The sequence below is a fragment of the Camelus dromedarius genome, chromosome X (assembly GCF_036321535.1).
Source record: "Camelus dromedarius isolate mCamDro1 chromosome X, mCamDro1.pat, whole genome shotgun sequence".
Taxonomy (NCBI): domain Eukaryota; kingdom Metazoa; phylum Chordata; class Mammalia; order Artiodactyla; family Camelidae; genus Camelus; species Camelus dromedarius.
The window spans coordinates 26652572-26667541 of record NC_087472.1 but is presented as its reverse complement, the minus strand read 5'-3'; the positions used below and the strand labels follow the sequence as shown (position 1 = coordinate 26667541).

At 36.3% G+C, this 14970-nt stretch overlaps 1 protein-coding gene across 3 annotated transcripts in view; it reads right to left on the bottom strand.

Moving 5' to 3' along the window:
• The window catches only part of KLHL13 (kelch like family member 13), a 160339-nt gene that overhangs the window by 130502 nt on the left and 14867 nt on the right, over positions 1–14970 (bottom strand). The gene's annotated exons all lie outside the window — the stretch shown is intronic.

Genomic DNA, 14970 nt, shown 5'->3' with positions numbered 1-14970 from the left:
GACTTAAAACAAATGAAATTATACCTGGGAAATAAAACTCTGAGTTAACTCAAAATGGATCACAGAACTAAATGTAAAATGCAAATTTGTATATAAAACTTCAGGACAAAAAGATAGGAGAAAATCTTCAGGATCTTAGGTGAGGCAAAGATTTTGTACCTACGCCGTGAAAAGCACAATCCATGGAAGATAAAAATTGATGAGCTGGTCTTTATTAAAATTACAATCTCTTGTTCTAAGAACAATACTATCAAGAGCATGAAAACAAATTACAAACTAGGAAAAAATATTTGCAAACTACATATCTGATAAAGGATTTGCACTCATAATCTATAAAGAACAATTATAACTCAATAATAAAGACAACCTAATTTTTATTTTAATGAACAAAAGATCTGAACTCATACTCAACCAAAGGATATAAGAATAACCAAGAAGCACCTGAAAAGATGCTCAAAATCATCAGTCATTAGGTACAAGAAAATGAACACAATAAAAAAAATTCTTTACCCATTCTTCCATTGATACATACCTAGGAAGTTTCCAATAGTTCCTCATTACAAGTAATATTATATAAAGGAATGTTGCCTGCCCTTCCAGTAAACAATGAAAGTTGCCCACCATCCAGCCATCAGCCACTACAGCCAGCCCCCAAAGCTGCACCCTGAGGGAATCCAGGAAGAAAAAACCCAGAAAACATTCTGTGCTCTGGATACTGGCCCCAGACAGTTAAGGTGCATATCTAATGAATAATCTCAATGAACCCAGACTCTGGCATCTTCCCACAAAAAAGCACTACGATCACTAACTTGAAATGTCTGCTTTTTGTGATCAGCAGTAATCTTTTATCAAGATTGACTAGATGTATTCCCAGCCCCCCAAATTTATATATATATTGGCTCTGATCCTACCTCTTCAGAGCAGTTCCCCAGAGCTATCTGAGATACTGTCCAGGATCACAGTCCTCAGTAAGGTCCCCAAATAAAACTTAACTTGACACTTTTAGGTTGTATGTTTTTCTTCACTTGAGACATACACCTGTGCACACGTGTGAAAGACTTTCTATTGGACCCACACTTCAAAGCACAATGAAAGGTATTTGCACTGTTTTTATAGATACTACAAACTCTTTCAAAGGCCATACTAATTAACACTCCCAGGAAGAGTAAGTGAGCTTAATTATCTGACCACGCCCTGGACTTATCTGATGTACATTTTTTTAAAAAACCTCATTGAATTTCCTGATGTTTCACTATTGAGGCTGAGTCTTTGATTTATTGGCTATTCACATGTTTTTTTCTCTGAGTTTACCATTTCAACCATTTGGCCTGTTTATGCTTTTCTTTTTAATTTGATGGATTATTTTTCTAATTTAAATACTCATCCTTAGTCATTTTTATATGTTACTATTATTTTGTCCTACTTTGTTGCTGGTACTTTTAAAAATGCTCAATTATTGGGGTATGACTTACATATAAAAAATTTATTCATTTAAAGAAAAGTACAATGAGATAACATTACTACCTACAAGAATAGCTAAAATTAAAAAAAAAAAAACTGATAATACCAAGGTGCTAGCAGGGAATAATTTATATACAATCAGACTCATTCCCTTAAAAAGAATAAACACAATGAAATATCAACACATACCTACTAGAATGGCTAAAATTAAAAAACAAAAAGCAAAAGAAAAATCATGAAATGCAAATACATTGCTGGTAGAAATGAAAAATGGTACCCACCCTGGAAAACAGCTTCGCATTTTCTTATAAAGTTAAACATATATTCACTATATGATCCATCAATTCTACTCCAAGATAATTATCGTAAGAAATGAAAACTTATGCTCAACAAAAAATCTGTAAACAAATGAAACATTTGTTTACAATCACCCCAAGCTGAAAAAAAACCCAAGTGTTCTTAAACAAACAAACGGTGGTACATTCACGCCAAAAAATATTACTCAGCAATAGAAAGGATCAAACTACTGATACAGGCAACAATTTGGATGACTCTCAAAGATGCTACGTGATCTAAGTAAAAAGAGCCAGACTAAATAACTACTAAAAAAAAAAAAAAAAGACTAAATAAATACAGTATGATTCCATTTATAAGACATTCTGGAAAAGGCAAACAAAAACTGTTACAAAAGGTGTTATAGCAATAGTCCATGGCAGAAAGTTAGGGTAAGACCCTTGCTCAAAAACTGAAATATGATATTAAACATTCACTGTTTCTAGGGGGGGAAATCTGATAATAATGCCTGCATCTATCTGTTCAGTACTTTAGAGTTTATAAAGCACTTTCACAAATGCCATCTCACTTGAGCTGTTACAAAATACCTCACAAGCAAAGAAAAACTCCCTGACAGGGCTCCAGCAGCCATGTTCACAGGAAGCTGCAAGCCCCCACGGCCACTGGGAGACAAGCCCAGGGCACAGTTATGAAGTGGAGACCGTCAAACCCCAAGCTACATTGTTCTTTCTGTCCTGAGTGATGCTTAACTAGAGCTAAAATTAAGTCAGTCCCAGAGACTAGAACAGACCAGATTTGATGACGAGGCCATGGTGTCCCCAAACAGAAGCAACTCTGCTGGAAGAAAACACAAGAGGTGAATACAAGCATTTGCACACATTTGTATTCATTTCAACCCACTGAGAGGAAACAGCAGGCTGTCTCTGCTAAGGTCCATCTGATTCTGAAGATCTTTACCATAGAGAATGCTTCCCGCAAAATAACAGTAACACTTCTCTCTTATTCCCAATGCACCCCCTTCTTCCTTAACCCTGGGTCTTTTATTTCTTCCCCTCTTTCTGGAATATGCTCTTCCAACTTCACTTCCTCCACCACAAGGCAGGGGTTTAAACCCTTAAGGAGTAGCCCAAAACTTCCCCAACTGCCCGCGCATAAGTCATCACACCCCGCGGATTTCCACTGCATGCTGCTTAGCTTTCTCTTACAGAATTGGTTACAATCTGCCGAATCTCATAGATGTTTGATCATATCCGGTCTTAAACTCCAAAAGAGCAAAGGCCTAGCCTTGTTCATCTGGGAAGCACCACAATAGCTAGCAGTGTACCTTGCTATACAGCTGGCCCTTGGTATCCTCCAGTATGAACCCCACAGACACAGAGGGCAGACTGTATTCCTTATACAAGGTGATTTTATATAAGGGCAGCATCTGCAGATTTTGGTATCTGCTGGGGTTCCTGGAACCAATTCCCTGCAAATACTGAGGGATGACTGTATACACAGTATGGTCTTAACATTTTTGCTGAACTGATCTGGTGCAGAAAGAACTGAATCAAAAGGAAACAAAGAGGTAGACATGAACAGCAAAATATTCAAAATAATAAAGCACAAGTATTTTTTCCCCTATATGAGTCAGGGGTCTGCAGAGAAAAGAAGCAACAAGATATATAGAGATACAGATATAGATACAGATATAGATAGCTTTATCATATATAATAATATGATTTATAATATATAATATATAAAGTATCTATATATCATGAAGAAATGTTATATATTATAAAATATACATAATATATACAATTTATTTTTATGACGTAATATAAAATTTGTATTTTTATTATATATTTACTATTTTTTAATACACACACACACACAGATTTTAAGAAACTGGACCACACAATTGTGGAGGCTGGCTGGCAGGATGGAAGCCCAGAGAAGCGATGATATTGAAGTTTGGGTTGAAAGGTAGTCTCCTAGAGGGCAGAACTCTCCTTTCTTAGAGGTAAATCAGTCTTTTTCTATTAAGACCTTCAAATGATTGGATAAGACCCACCTACATTATGGAGTGTAATCCACTTTACTCAAAGCCCACTGACTTACATGTTTATCTCATCTAAAAAATACCTCCAAAGAAACATCTAGAATAATGTTTGACCAAATAGCCAAACTGACACATAAAATTAACCATAACATCCTCCTTTCCCCTACATGCTACTCCACACCTCTCTCCTGCTAGTCCTCCTCACCAACGCTACTACTATATAGCATAGTGCGAGCCACATCCTTTGAAAAGAAAGTTTGATCTAATGCAAGCTATACAAACTCAGGCTAAGTTCTAACTAAATGATGTTCCAGAAGCTCAAGTGATGGAGACCATATAAACAAATTATCCACTGATAAAAATGTTCAAAAGCTCTTTTAAAGTTGCAGATGAACCCAAATTGTACAAAACAATTTAAATTGCAATATATGTTAATTTTGCTACACTGCAACATATTTTAAAAAATCACAGAAGAGTTCATTTCAAAACAACCTCACGCCTAGAACACACCACAACCTTCTCTTCCTATGCCGCTCTTTCTAAATAAGGTACAAGTGACCTCAACTGAAACTGAGATTTCAACATATGAAGAAACAGAAGAGAGAAAAACTGTTTCAAAATGAACTATAAGTTACTCATAACCTTGAATGCTAAAATACTCTAATAAAACATAAAATTAGAAAATGTCTTCACTATTTTTATGACTTTTTCCACAAATATCTTATGACACTGAAGCAGAATCAAGCAGAATATTACTCTATCCACCAAGTACTGAACTTTTAGCAAAGTATACTCAGTCTTCAGTTAGGATTTCTCCTAATAGTAAAACCACATTCAAGTTTACTAATTCAACAAATATTGAGTACCTACTATGTGTTAGGCGTTGTGGACAATGCAAAGATGTCTCCAGTGGAGAAGACTGGTAAAAGCATAATTTCAAAATCATGCAGTACATGAAACTGCTCTCACCAACCAAGGTCACTAAGTTCCAGCAGCGAAACCCAAGTCAACCAGTATAATGACTCCTTTTCGACCTGGCATCTCTGGAGCATGACAATGAAGACGACTTTATCTCAACACTTCTCTCACTGCTTCCTAACCCGGCTCACTCTTAGTCTCTTGGTTTTCCCAACACAGCTACTTTTTATCTCCACTTCCTCTGCCCAGCTCTACTTACAGTGTTGGTGGTTCCCTTACTCCTGCAGGAGTTCTGCCCTTCTCACCCTACACAGGCAATCAATCTCATGTATCCCCTTGGCTTAAAGTAGCACCTGTTTGCTGATGACTTTTACATAAAAATTTTAAAACATTAACTGTATATTTAAATTATTTTTTATTGTGATAAAAAACACATCACATAAAATTATTATTATTTTTTTAAATTCCAAGATCTCTTCTGAGATCCAGAACTGCACATCCAACTATCTACTAGGTAACTTGGGTGGCACACAAGTGCCTTGATTTTAACGTGTCCAGAATTGAACTCCTCACCCTATGACTTGATTTTCCCCTCTCCCTCCTCTAGTATTCTCTAGCACTGGGGATGGCAAGTCTTCCACCAAGTCAGTGCAAACCAGAAATCTGGGCTTAAAGCTTGACTCCTCCCCTCTTTCTTACTTCTTCATGAATTCAAGTTGTGGAACCTTCAACTGGCTTTTTAATTCATCCCTCCTCCTTCTCATTACTCTATTAGACCTTAGGTCAGACACTGATCTATAGCTTAGATTAACTGTATCAGCTTCCTAACTAACCTAATTAATCTCACGACTTTACTTCCTGTAATTCTTTCCACAAACAGAAGCCTGAGTAATATTGCTAAAAGGCCATTCAGAAGTCACTCTTCTGCTAAACAACATTGCAGTGGCTCTCCAGTGTCTTCAGTATAAAGTTTAAAGTCTTTGGATTCACATATAAACCTTCCAGTGAGGACCTGGTCACTTGCTACTTCTCATCACTCTTCACCCCCAGCACACAAACTGAGTTACTCGTCCTAGTTCATGTTTTATCTCACTTAAATGGCTCCCTCAGCCTGGAATGACCCTCCTTCCTTCACTTTGCCCAGTTAACTCCTACGCATTGTCTAAAAAAGACTAAAATCAGTCTTCATCATCTCTGAGATGCTTTAAGAACACAAGAATATTCACTAGAGTGTACTGAGCTTGGGAGAGGAGCAAGGATCTGAGATACTGAAACAATAAACCTCATACACCATCTAAACAATTCACCAATCCAAAGGGCATGGACCAGTAGTCCTTAAAGCATTATATTCTCTCAACCTGTTCATATGTATAGTGCATTCCATCACTAACTCTCAATATATGGAGTGGCTCCCTAGAATGGAAGCGGCAGCTTAAATAGAGATAATTAAAAGTGTACATGGTGGGACAGGGGAGCAGAAAGGAAAGAAAGAGAACCAGCCACACAAACCCAAGTTTATCTTATCAGACTTTTATGCTGAGAGTTGGGGCAGAGGTGTTGTAAATTAAAAATGAATTTACTACAACCCAGTCTTTATACATATATAATAATTATGGGCACAAAGCTTTAATGTGGAGTTTATAATTTGATAAGTTCTTACAAAATCCCCAGTGGAAAATGTTTGCCATGGTCGTAAGTTCAGTGACCTGCTTGAAGGACATATGATATCTACCATAATGGTAAGTCCGTCATCCCCAGTGAGTTCATATACCAAGCACTAGCATAATCCAAAGGAGTGGGAACATCCATGAAAAATATCCTGGCAGTTTGCATGATAAGTGAAGAAAAAGCAGTTTATTAACAACAATACAGTGGAACCACTGCAACAGGATGAAGCCAACAAATTTATTTCACTAGATGAAATACATGTGAATGCCTGCTGCCAGGTCAGACTCACAAGCATGCATTTGAAGAGGTTCTGGATCCTGTGAGAACCAGTTTTTTCTCAACCTACAAGAATGGTTAAACTGAAAGGACCCGACAAGATTGATGGTTGAGGTTTGACCTCACAAACAAACCCTTAGAACCAACATTTCAGCTGAGGTCACAGTGTCCTTTTGCATCAGAGTCCAAAGAAGAAACAGCTTGTAGCAGTTTATATAGGTAGAACATTCCAGTAATTTAGCAGATGACTAGGTCTGTGACTTTAATGAGAGCCTCAAGTGGAAAAAAATCAGGAAATATAGGACAAGGAGACAGAAAGGGGGCTATGTTTCCAATCTCCACTCTGCTAAAAGGTATAACCGAAAAAGTTAATTCACCTATAAGGAACTCAGTTTCCTTATCTATAAAGCGTATTGGGGGTAGGAAGGGACAGATAAAAAAAATCTAATGTCCCTCCCAGCTTTGAAATGATATGATTTTATCTACAGTGACCTCCCTGACAGATACACAAGGGGGTGAAATAGAAAAAGGCAAGAATGAAAACTATCAGCAAGGATGAGAAATAGGAAGTGATAGCTGGGAGAAGTGAGTGAAAATTATAAAGGAAAGATGGATATACAGTCTGAGCAGTCAATCACTATCCTTAGTTAGGAAGCTTTGACCATTGTTTTCCAAACACCCCTTCCCCCAACTTTCAGAATTACTTCCTTCATTCTTTTAAGACTTTCTTATGGTTATAGGCCACATTTGGAGAATTGCAAATAATGTGGCTGCTACCCGCAACAGATGGGGTTGAGCTTCTACTCCATCTACTTCATCTCCACAGCCAGGTGTCTGAAGGGAGGATGTTTTGAGGGGAGAAAAAAGAAAGGAGAAGCAGAGTAGATGGTGGCTTCATTCTTCTTCTGACCACATCATGATAAAAGTTTCAATTCACCAGGAAGGTAAAACACTTCTAAACTTTTAAGCACCTAATGCAAAGCCTCAAAATGTATTTTGAAAAAAACTAACTGAACAACAGTAGGAAACTGAAAAATTTATCTTTTAGAATGGAAGATTTTAAACCACCTTTCTCAGTAACTGACAGAACAAGCAGACAAAAATAACCTAGTATGATTATACATAATTTGAATACAACTATCAAGTTTAATCTACTGAGTATACACAGAACATTACTTCAGCAAATGGAGAGAACACCTTCTGTACAGAAGCAGATACAGCATCTGCAAAAATCGACCACATACTGAGCCTTAATGTAAGTCAACAAATATCAAAAGGTCTACAATCAGAGTATATTCTCTAATCACTATGCAATTATGCTAAAAATAAATAAGTGATAACTAAAAATATCTGTTTGGATATTAAGAAAAACTTCAAAACAACACATGGGGGTCAAAGAAGAAATCATAATGGAAATTAGAAAATGCTTAAAACTAAACAATAAAAAACACTACACGATAAAACCTGTGGCGTGCAGCTAAAGCAAAGCTTAAAGGGAAATTTATAGCCTTAAATGCTTACATTATAAAAGAAAGGACAGAAATAGAGGCATTAAGTATCTAATTTAATAAGCTAGGGAAAAAAACAACATAATAAAATCAAACAAAGTACAAGTATAGAAATAATAAAGAGCAAAAATAAATAAAATGGAAAATAAAAACAATGGAAGATAAACTGACACAACACTGTAAACTGACTATAACTTAATAAAAGAAAAACAATGGAAGATAAAATCAAAAGTTGATTTGTTGGGTTTTGTTCTCTTTAGCCAAATAATATTAAAAACTTCCAGCAAAAAGAATGAGATACCATGAATACAGCAGGAATAAAAGTGAACATTACAAAAGCTGAAGAGATTAAAAACACAACAGGAAATGTTACAAAAAAAGATACACAGAGGCATAAACTGATGAAGAGGAATATGAAAACAAATCTATGTATGTACATGTATGACTGAAACATTATGCTGTACACCACAAACTGACACACTGTAAACTGACTATACTTCAATAATTTTTTTAATTTTTAAATATATAAAAAAAATTTAATATAAGAAAAGAAAATCTACATTATACTGAGGTGATGGCCAGCTCTCTGAAGGTTCTACTTACACATTTATTCACTTACTGTGTTTATTTTATAGAAAAATTTTATATGTGCTAAATAAGTTATGAAAAATTCTAAATCAGGCATCATTATCCACATTTTTATCCTAGGAGTAAAATTTTTCAAATAAAACTGATAAATTTGGGGATATTTTTCTCTAAAAGAGTTTGGAAATAAGATTTCTGACTTCTTTCCTTTTCCTTCTGTATTCATAGTACAGGATTAAAGTATATTTTTAAATGCTTGAAAAATTATATTTCATAGACCTTTATCTGACCCTCTTTTATGAGCATAGTCACTTTCTACAAGGCATTCTAGTTACTTTTGACCTTGTCATCTCCCCCACTAGACTCTTCAAGGGCAGGCTCCATGTCTGATGCAAATACACTGGCCCCAGGATCAGGGAATCTGAGTTCAAGTCCCAGTTCTTTCTAAGTAGTCTGCTAACTTTCCCAGGTCTCTCAACATCTCTATGTTTCAATTTCTTCTTCTCTAATCTGAAAGGGTTGATGTATATGATCACACTGCATTCTGAGTATTTTACTATCCTGAGTTAAATTTTGTCTGTGTGGACATCAATGGATCTTTCTACCAGTTTATCAGTGGACCTCAACTCAGGAGGAAGGGCAGCTTTGCCACTATTATGATTTTGAAGCCATGCTCCCTTAAGAGGAATACAACAGGAAAAGTAAAGTAAAATCACAGTAAGACACTGAAGTACTGAAGAAATTTATTGTTAAAGCAAAAAGCCTTTGAATCAATCCAATCTATATTTACTATTTCAAGGCATGTAAAACAATAATGTGTGCCAATATTAAATTTCTCCAAAGGATTTTAACAAGAGTTATATGCTTGCTAGTTTACTGATGCTGCAGTAACATGCAAGTTGAATCATTACTTAAGCATTATAATCACATTACTTAATTCACTATGTCACTGAGTCCTGCACCCTGACTCCAAGATTTTATTTCTCTGTGAAATCTGTGTCATCTACACATCCCTCCACTTTATTGCCCTTATCTCTAGCAGGTTTTTTTTTTTTTGAGATAAGTCAATTGTTAAAGGTGTAACAGAACTCTTGTTTGTGTGGTACATGCTTCTTAGACTCAGCACTTTGCCTTACAAACCAAAGAAATGTTGCCTATATAAAGATATTTTTATATATCATTACTACCAAAGTAGCAAGATGGCATACAAAGCCACCTCAAAATCTGTTATGATAAGTCTCCAGTTTCAAGTTTTGAGATGTAATTAAACCTTAATAACAAGAATTCAGAAAGGCCAAAAACAAGTGAAACTTCTTCTGTTGTAAAGAGAAAGTACATGTGCTTTTCCATATTACTCCTACAAAGTCCAGCTAACAACCATGGACATTATATGTAAAACAAATACATGAAAACTCTAAAAGGTGGGCAGAAGAGGCAAGCTGGCTAGGGATCTCAGGACCAAAGGAGCAACACACTGGTGAGTTCCCCAAGTTTCTTTTGGCCCCATATATTCCACACATGAAGCTGAAGAAGCTGGCAACCTAGAAATGACAGTGAGCTCAGAGAACAAAAAAAGCCCTAAGAAAGGCCTGCTCTCTGTAGCCAAAGGATCAGGAGAGGGGCAGCTCAGTAGGACAGAACACTTTTAGACAATAACCACTCTATGTCCACCAAACAGCACAGAAAAAAAAAGTGACAATATCCACATCACCAAAGACTTAAGGGAGCCCAAACTTCCACCCTCACCAGACTGCATTAAGGCACACTTCTCTCTCCCTGCTGGACTGGTGTCTTTCACCGCTGCCCAGTGTATGCAGTCACCCCCCTTCACAGTGTCAGTGGAGGCCATGTAGGGAGCAGTCCAAGGCATTCCTATCCCTCTTAGGGAGGTATAACTGGAGGCCTAGTGGGGAACCAATATACCCTCAACCATCAGGAATGAGGAACCACCCCCTCAAGTGTCAACAGAGGTCAACTGGGGAACCTGGCCAACTAAACCCACCTGGCAGTAATGAGGCAGCACCCTCCCAATCTCTGACACAGTGGAGTCAGAAGAAGGCAACTAAAATGAAAAGTTTCAATAAGACACAAAGTCTCATGACATAATGCTCAAAATGTCCAGGTCTCCATCAAAAAAATCACTTGTCATATCAACAATCAGAAAGACCTCAAGGTGCATGACAAAGAAATCAAGAGAAGTCAACATCAAGATGACAGAGATGGTAAAATTATCTGACAATGATATTTAAAGCAGTCATCATAAAAATGCTGAAATGAGCAATACTCACACAACAGATACATTCGACAGCAGAACAGACAGGAGAGAGGAAATAATCAGTGAACTTGAAGACAGAATACTACCCAACCTGAATAACAGGGAGGGAAAAACAAAAAATGAACAAAGCCTCAGTGACTTGAGGGACTACAACAAAAGGTCCAACATTCATGTCATCAGGGTCCTAGAAGGAGAGAAAAAGAGGGTGTAACTAAAAAAGTACTAAAAGAAATAATGGCTAAGAACTTCCCCAATTTGGCAAAAGAAATAAACCCACAGCTTCAAGAGACTGTGTGAACCGCAAACAGGATAAATCTGCAGAAATCTAACCTAACATACATAATAGTCAAACTTTTGACAAAGGAAAAAACCTTGCAATCAGAGAAAGAGAGAAATGACACCTTACCTAGAAGGGAAAACAGTTCATAGGACAGCAGATGAAACCATGGGGGCCATGATTCAGAATGGGAACACAAGATTTTTCAAGTGCTGAAAGAACTGTCAACCCAGAATCCTATATCCAGTGAAAATATTCCTCAGGAATAAAGGGGAAATCAAGACATTCTCAGATGAATATACTAATAGCTCATACAATTCAATAACAAGAAAACAAACAACCCAATCAAAAATGAGCAGAAGACTTAGATATTCCTCCAATGAAGACATACAGATGGTCAATAGGCATGTGGAAAAGATGCTTAATATTGCTAATTATCTGAGAAATGCAAACCAAAACTACAATGAGGTATCACCTCACACTGGTCAGAATGGCCATCATTAAAAAAGTCCACAAATGATAAATGCTAGAGAGGGTGTGAAAAAAAGGTGGTGGGAATGTAATTTGGTGCAGTCACTATGGAAAATAGTATGGAGACTCCTTAAAAAACTAAAAATAGAGTTACCATATGAGCCAGCAATCTCACTCCTGGGCATATATCCACAGAAAACTCTAACTAGAAAAGATACATGCACCCTAATGTTCATAGCAGCACTATTTACAATAGCCAAGACATGGAAGCAACCTAAGTGTCCACTGACAGATGACTGGATAAAGAAGATGTGATACACACACACACACACACACACACACAATGGAATACTCAGCCATAAAAAAATAATGAAAGAATGACATTTGCAGCAACATTGATGGACCCAGAGATTATCAGCCAAGTAAGTCAGAGAGAGAAAAATATAACATGATATCACTTATATGTTGAATCATCTTAAAAATAATATAAATGAACTTATTTACAGAACAGAAACAGACTCACAGACATAGAAAACAAATTTATGGTTACCAAAGGGGAAAGTGGGGGAGGGATAAATTAGAAGCTTGGGATTAGCAGATACTAACTACTAGACACAGAATAGATAAACAAGGTCCTACTGTATAGCACAGGGAACTATATTCAATATCTTGTAATAACCTACAGTGGAAAAGAATCTGACAAAATATATACATGTATAACTGAATCACTTTGCTATACACCAGAAACTAACACAACATTGTAAATCAAGTATACTTCAATTAAAAAAAAAGAAAAACCCTGAATCTTATGATATTTGAGGTACTGTGCTAACACTCACATATATTATTTAATTCCTATAAAATCCCTTGCTTTCTCAATTTAAGATGAGGCAACCATGACTCAATGAAATTAAGTAACTTGCTTATGTACACACAAGTAGCAAGTGGCAGTCTGATTTTAAGGCAGGCTTACAACCCTAACACGCTACTTGACACTATAACTTTAAGTCCACCACGTTTAAGTACTACTTTATGTAATAGATGGGATATCTGCTGTTGTCTAGTAAATGATTCCTAGTAAATAATACATTGCTAATTAAGTATTTCAATTAGGAATTCAATCAGAAACTAGAACAAATAAATGTTTTTCAAAGATTATAGCTAAGAAATTATGAGAACAATTTTATGTTACAAAGGCAACGTTTAATAGCATGACTTTCCGTACAAGATTATGACAATAAGCCTTATAATGGTATATGATGCTGAAAACTAGCTGTACTAGATTTTTAGGTTGTTATACAGGCATAGAAGTTTGTGATCGGCTAAAGACCACCAGATTTTCTAAGACAGTAAAGGAACAAAATGACAGAAAAATTACGTTTTGTTAAATGCTTTTAATTTTCAAAAGCCAACATAAAGTTAACTTTAAATTATGCTGAAGTACAAAAATATTACACAAAAGGTACTGATATGTTAAACTGTACACCATCTGAAACGAATAATTTTGGGGTAGACTTCCTAAACTGTTCGACAAGTATGCCAGCCTCCAATCCACACAACTTAAATGAACTTTCATTTAAAGGAAAATTTCTTAGGAGAAAGATAAGTGATAATAATACAAACTCTTCTCATACAGGTTCTTAAAAAACAAAGATTGAATATATGTTTCTGACACTGTAAACTTTCAAAACCTTAAACTTTCAAAACTTAAATTAAAGCCATCCACAGATTCCTCCCATATCCACACATTTAATGCCCTTAAAGAAATACACTCATCCCTAATGATACAAAGGCTTCTCATTTTTAGATAAAGTTTAACTTAGTGTAGATCTATGCTTATTGTCCTCTTTGTCCATGTTTCTTACCAAAATACAACATTCTATTCTAGTTTCAGGAAAAAAAAATTTTTTGAAAAAAATGGCTCCCACATGCATTGAGAGGGTTCATGCGACCTCATGGTTCTTTGCCTGATGCAGCAGCTGCTACCGTGTTCTCAGTTACTTCAGGAATTTTTACAGTTTATTGGCGTAATGTGAGAGTTTATACAATTATCTACAGTATGTCATGACTAATACATGCACATTACTAATATTACAAGCTTGCTGTTTGGGCTTATTTTTTCCATTAAGAAAAATGCTGACATTGTTATGTTAATTATCTTGGGATTCTGTGGTGTATCATGTTTTCGCCTCTGAGCAAAAACTTTAGAATCCATTAAGTTCATATTTTTTAATTGGCATATTAGACAGTGTACCGGTTTCATGACCCATTTTGGCCTTCAACCAAGTCCACCTATCAGTCAAATAAAACATGCAAAAATTGTCTTCATTAAATCACTCACCTAATCAAAATCTGCCAGTGGGTCCCCTCTGCAGTCTAGTATTCAAGTCTCCCCATTTTGGGGCTCCATTTTCCTGCCTTCTCTCTTGCTACTAAATACCACTCAATTGAACAGATCTCAGGAATCACCCGAACAGCCTTATCTTTGCATCCTTGCTTACGCGTTCCCTTCACCTGGACTGTCCTCTCATAGCAAAATCCTACTTAGCCATCGGGCTCACCTCAAAGCTGAAGTCATTGGTTGAACCTACCTTGATAAGCCCCACCTTGTCTACTCCTTTGGCACTTTTTTTCTCAATCTCCTTTCACAAGTCTGTACATATTTTCTATTCAATGTCATCGCAAGCTCCTTGAAGACAGAGGCTTTTGTTTAAGTAATTTAATTTCTTCCGCTTCATTAGATTATATACCTTTTTAAAATTAGAAGGGTTGGATTAAATGATCCCTAGGGATCCTTCTGGATCTAAAATTTTATATGTCCATTTCTTGTTCCTCCTATAGTGTATATTGTAGTTATCTGATAAATATTTTGAGCTATCTGACTTTATCAATGTTGATTATAAAATTACCCAGTTATGGCTACTGGAAAACATTCTAAGTATTACAATTTCCAGATGACAATTAGGAAGAGCTTCCACGTTAGTCAAGCAGTCATAATTAGTAAGCTAAATATTCACTCAGTCATTTTCTCACTCAACAAATATTAATTAAGTGTCAGGTCCAGGTATCAATCCCTGACATGGAGATGACTGACCTGGCCTCTGCCCTCAAGGAACTTGCAAGCCAGTGGGAGACACAGAAAAGTTAATGCACTACATACAATAAAGACTGATGAAGAGAGGCACAAACAATACTA